This window comes from Macaca mulatta, chromosome 4, assembly GCF_049350105.2.
Source record: "Macaca mulatta isolate MMU2019108-1 chromosome 4, T2T-MMU8v2.0, whole genome shotgun sequence".
Lineage (NCBI taxonomy): Eukaryota > Metazoa > Chordata > Mammalia > Primates > Cercopithecidae > Macaca > Macaca mulatta.
In genome coordinates this window covers 158,930,925-158,936,924 of record NC_133409.1, presented here as the reverse complement: position 1 = coordinate 158,936,924, position 6,000 = coordinate 158,930,925, and the positions used below count along the sequence as shown (strand labels likewise).

Genomic DNA, 6,000 nt, shown 5'->3' with positions numbered 1-6,000 from the left:
TACTGTCCCAGTTTGCTGCAGATGAAAATCTTCACAACCACACTGCTACAACCTGCCAGAGACTATCAAAACTCCATTTACCTCCAGTGATGAGATATCCATTGCTGTCAGGCCCGCAAGTTATCCATTCCCAGAATTCCATCCTGAAAAATCTATTTCCAAAGCCTAAGCTCTTCTGATACCCTGTCTTAAGTTGGGCCCCCTAGATGCAGAACCTGAGATGGGGATTCTTCTATAGTTTATTGAGGGATGGTTCATAAGAGGAGTGGGAGAAGCAGGACAGGGTGGAGGGGAAAGTAAAGCAAGATGTGGCCCGAGATGCAGATTACAAGTATTGCAAGATGTAGTCGAAAAGTACCTGCAGCCTGATCCCACCTTGAGACAAAGGGATGCAGAGTGTGCAACTCCAATACACACACTGCATCAGAGTTAGTCCCACCTTGAAGCAAAGGGATGACACCTTTCTTTTTCGGTCAGTCTGTTGTTGACTGCAAGCTATTAATGCAAGGAGGGAACATCCCAGCCAAGGCAGCTTCTGTTCGACTGTGGGCAATTCTCTGAAGCAAGTAAACAGTCACTCGGAGGTGATGAAAAAGCATCCCTAGGTGTAGTTGTGACCATCTTGGTCAGCTATGTGCCACTTGCCAGTGCAAGGACTTGTCATAGTTACAGTGGCTGTGCTAAAGTGAAAGAACACACATAGCATTTGACAGGTGGGTGCACCAGCCAAGTGAAATGGGATCTGGGTAGAGCACTCACAGCACACATTTACCCATGAGTCAATGAACAAATAGAAAATTACAAAACCTATTTAAAGCCAAATGACCATAAAAAATAATTTACATCAAAATCTGAGGTTATAGCTAATATGATACACACTAGTAAATTTATAGCCTCAAAAGCATGTTAGAAATGAATAAAGCCAAAATGTAATTAGAAAGGCATTCAACTTAAGGAATTATAGAAAACACACAGAAAGCAGAAGAAAGGAAGTATTTTTGATAAGAGCAATAAGGAAATAGAAAAAAATAGTACAAAGGATTAAAAAATGTGTTGTTTTAGAAAACATTAATAAAAACAAATATCTGGCAATATTGAACAAGAAACAGAAAAGCAGATGTAAACAATATTGGAAATGGAAAGAGAACATGACTACATTTAGGCAAGAGTTTTTAAAAGGTCTAAAAATATCATAAATAACTTTTGCCAAATAAATTTGAAAATATGAAAGAAATGAACAATTTTTTAAAGAAATACGGATTGCCAATAAACAGAAAACCTGAATAGACAGGTAACCAGAAAAGAAGTTGAATTTTAAAAAAGAAAAACCACTTTAATCATACACACACACACACACACACACACACACACACACACACACATACCAGGCTGAATAAGTAATGAAACACTCAAGAAAGAGATGACCCAAACCTACAAACATTTTAGTGGGTAGAAAGCCCTCTTCCTTATTTTATGAAGCTAACATAACCTTACTACCATAACCAGAAAAGAGGATGTATGAAAACAATCAAAATAGATCAATTCCATTTACATAGGTATAAATATGCTAAATATTAGCAAATCAAATCCAGAAACATGTAAAAATGATATAAAACCAATTATTGTTTGTCTTAAGCACATAAGAACAGTTTAACATTAGAGAACAAAGTAATGTAATTTACAACATTTAAAAAACTAAAGGAGGCCAGGCTCGGTGGCTCACGCCTGTAATCCCAGCACTTTGGGAGGCTGAGACGGGTGGATCACGAGGTCAGAAGATCGAGACCATCCTGGCTAACACAGTGAAACCCCGTCTCTACTAAAAATGCAAAAAATTAGCTGGGCGTGGTGGCGGGCGCCTGTAGTCCCAGCTACTTGGGAGGCTAAGGCAGGAGGATGGCGTCAACCCGGGAGGCAGCGCTTGCAGTGAGCCGAGATCGTGCCACTGAACTCCAGACTGGGCGACTGAGCGAGATTCCGTCTCAAAAAAAAAAAAAAAAAAAAAAAAAAAAAAACTAAAGGAGAAACATAACAATCTTAACGGATGCAGAGTTTCATAAAATTCATTCATAACTCATGAACTCAGAGTTTTCAAATAAAATAAAACTCTTAGAAAACTAGCAGTAAATTGAAATAAGGCATCTACCAGACACATCAGCAAACATCACACTTAATGTTAAATACTAGAAGCGTTCCCTCAATGTTAAGGGAAGACAAAAATATCTGCCATTGCTGCTTCCATCCAATATGTGCTAGTGGTTATAGCTTGTTCAATAAGATAAGAAAAAAAGTAGTAATTTTAAGGATCAAAACAGGAAAAAACAAATGTTACTTTTGCAGATAATATTACTGTCTTTTTTAAAGTCCTACAGAAACTACAAACCACTTCTAAGAAGTAGTTCAGGGCCAGACACGGTGGCTCACGCCTGTAATCCCAGCACTTAGGGAGGCCGAGGCGGGCAGATCACAAGGTCAAGAGATCGAGACCATCCTGGCCAACATGGTGAAACCCCGCCTCTACTAAAAATACAAAAATCAGCTGGGCGTGGTGGCGGGTGCCTGTAATCCCAGCTACTCAGGAGGCTGAGGCAGGAGAATCACTTGAACCTGGGAGGTGGAGGTGGCAGTGAGCCAAGATCGCACCACTGCACTCCAGCCTGGTAACAAAGCAAGACTCCATGTCAAAAAAAAAAAAAAAAATTCAGTAAGGTACTGAATACGAGATCCGCTTGTAGAAATCAACAACATGTTGAACAGGTATTTTCAAGAGAAGAGAACATTTGAGTTGGAAGTAACTATAAGATATCCAACTGAACGTTATATACATAGGTCTGCAGCTCCCAGGGAGAAGCCCAACCTTGAGATACAGATTTGGAAGTCGAAAGCACATAGGTAGTTGTCAAGATCATGATTGTGAATGAGATTGCTCAGGGAGATCTTAGGGATTGAAAGAATTAAGAGAAGTCACTAAATTAGTAGCCAGAAATTAAAAGAGAACCAGGACAATCCTAACAGTTACCTGTAGCCAAAAAGAACAAATATAGTGTAACCGATGGGAGTTGCCTCATCTAGCTTTGAACTTAATGTGTATTTGTCTTTGTATTTTTAAAATGATTTCTGTTACTATTAAAGCAATGAATTTGTTAAATCAACCAAAAGTGAGGTAAGTGTAGGACATCCTACATCATTTCTCTTTTTAATGAAGGACTGAATTTGATTATGAGGGCATTTGAGAATCCTATACAAGGATTTAATAGAGTCCCACCAGGGGGGAAAAAAAAACACTTGGAGACCTGCAGGAAAGCTGTTTATTTTCATAAATAAGTGTTTTACAACAAACACATGCTAGCAATTTTGCAATACCTTGTAGAAATTACATTGTTGGTGGTAGAAAGTTTCTAATGTCAATTAACCATGTAGTCTAAAGAGATTTGACTCTGGCAATTTAGATGCCTCATTTGTTGTGGAGGCTTGCTTTTTTGTTCTTTTTTTTTTTTTACTTATATGGAATAACAAAGATAAACTGATCATGTGCACAATAAATATATTAATGTACTCTTAGTCATGGGATTCAGTCACACATTTGTTATATCAATAAAACAAAATGCTTGTGCTTAACTGTTGGTTTCTCAAACATAGAGAAAATAGCAAAACTATTTAATTCAAAAATAGAATGAAAGCAGTGAATATCCACAAACTAAAGCAAAATGTTTTTGGAAAATTGTAAATTGATTCCTATAGATATATGTACACAAAAAGCATGTAATGTATGTACCTTATTCTGTTTTTAAATATGCCTTTATAATAAAAATTCTGGACCTATGTTTCTATAAAACTATTTCATAAAATAATGGTGACATTTTGAATATACCTAAAATTTTTATCAAATAAACATCAGGTATGTGAAACTGTAAAAAAAAAAATTCTTTACATAATGAAGCTGAATATCCATGCCAAACAGAAACAGAAGTATCTTTTAATGTGTTGAATTTCTACATGATATTAAGTCAAAAACATTTCTAGTGTTTGTGAAAAAAATGCTGTAAAAAGGATTAATACATGAAATGTTAGCAACACAACATCCTAAACAAGCAATAAACCATCTAAACACATTTTGATTATATAGAATGTAGGTCTATCTACTCAAAAGAGAGTAAACTTCTGCACTTTAGAGCATGCACTGATAGAGAAAAATCTAAATGCTCATTTTTTGATCAAAACAAAAATAATTTTCCTTAAAGAGACATTCTAAACATAATAAATTATATAAAAACAATGAGCTCAATTTAATCTTTACTTACATCAACACTCACCCATTATCATTGTACCCATTAAAGATTTAAAACACAAGAAAAAACACTGAAGCAAAAGACAAAACAAGCTTTCTTGAAAATTCTTCTAAGAATGACTACAATCATTCCCCCTTTCCATATGTCACTGCATTAGTGACAATAAATGAAACACAATTAAACTATATGGTTGAAGCTGATAAAACTACAGAGAATTCATTTGGTCCCATTCTTAGAGTAAAGCTGAAGTCATTGTTGGCATAGGTCAATGGAGCTCCATTGGTTACCTCCTGATTTTATAAATGCCTTACAGTAATGCAGACATTTTAAAAAATTTTCCTAACTCCCCACATCCTACAAGATGTTATGCATCTTCAAAAAACAGTATCCTTTTCCTTATCAACATAAGGGAACACTCTTATATTTCCTATTCATGTCACTCAAACTTCATGGGAGGAAATATACAAATTTCATGTAGGGAAAACAAAAATCAGTCCCATCTAAATGCCCTGACATGTTTCAAAAAGGAAAAATCTTATGGTATTTACAAAAATGATATTTAAGGACAAAGAACTGTATGTGTTCATCATCTTAGAATAATAGACTTACCTTTAAAAAATGGTTTCATTGGCCAGGCGCAGTGGCTCACGCCTGTAATCCCAGCACTTTGGGAGGCCGAGGTGGGTGGATCACAAGCTCAGGAGATCGAGACCATCCTGGTGAACAGGGTGAAACCCCATCTCTACTAAAAATACAAAAATAAAAAATAAAAAATTAGCTGGGCGTGGTGGCGGGCACCTATAGTCCCAGCTACTCAGGAGGCTGAGGCAGGAGAAGGGCATGAACCTGGGAGGCAGAGCTTGCAATGAGCCGAGATCGCGCCACTGCACTACAGACTGGTGCACTGCAGCCTGGGCAACAGAGCGAGACTCCGTCTCAAAAAAACAAAAACAAAAACAAACAAACAAAAAAGGTTTCATTCCTGGAGTACATTATATTAACATAAGAATGCCAAAATGCTTCTGCACGGAACCTGAACATTATATAAACTAGTGGACCAATAAGGTCTTTCATTCCATTTGTGATACACCTAGCTAACTGGTATGAAAGAGAGTCCTGATACATCTATGTAAATCACACATGCACACACGCGGTCACAAACAGTAATAACAGAGTCTGTGTTGGTATAAAAGAATCTGCACCTGAAATGTACTGTGCTTAAGGTTGATGGAAAGGACCCATGCTCTGAAGTTACTTTAGGAAAACAAGATATATATGTCTTGGTTTCTGTTTTGGTTTATGTGATATATCACATTTTAAAAACCAGATTTGTTTCAACACCTCCCTAGAATACATTTTTCATTGACATGCTGGTTTCTTTCTTATTTGGAGAAGAATTTTAAATATCTTAAAGTCTTAGGAAATCAAGATTTAAAGCACCATAATATATATCATTTCTTAGCATTTCCTCTCACGTTTTAACTCATCACTTCTCTCAACTTCACCCAAAAGAGCTTTGTTTTATGAATAACGCTGTGCCTCGGGAGGCCTTTTTAATGTTTTAAAGTGTGTGAGTGCATTTGTATAAGTATTTGATACATATCTATGTCTTCATGCTATATTTCTGTTCAGATTGGCAACAGTTTCCATGAGATGCTTTCTGTTCATCAATTAATCTACTTTTCAAACTTTGCTTTTGCTGTTTGTTGAA

At 36.5% G+C, this 6,000-nt stretch overlaps 1 non-coding gene across 1 annotated transcript; it reads left to right on the top strand.

Moving 5' to 3' along the window:
• Window positions 1-576: 576 nt before the first annotated feature.
• LOC114677869 (small nucleolar RNA SNORD46) lies at window positions 577-681 on the top strand. Its single transcript, XR_003729296.1, has one exon. It is a non-coding gene; the product is annotated as a small nucleolar RNA SNORD46 (small nucleolar RNA).
• The last annotated feature ends 5,319 nt before the right edge of the window (window positions 682-6,000 follow it).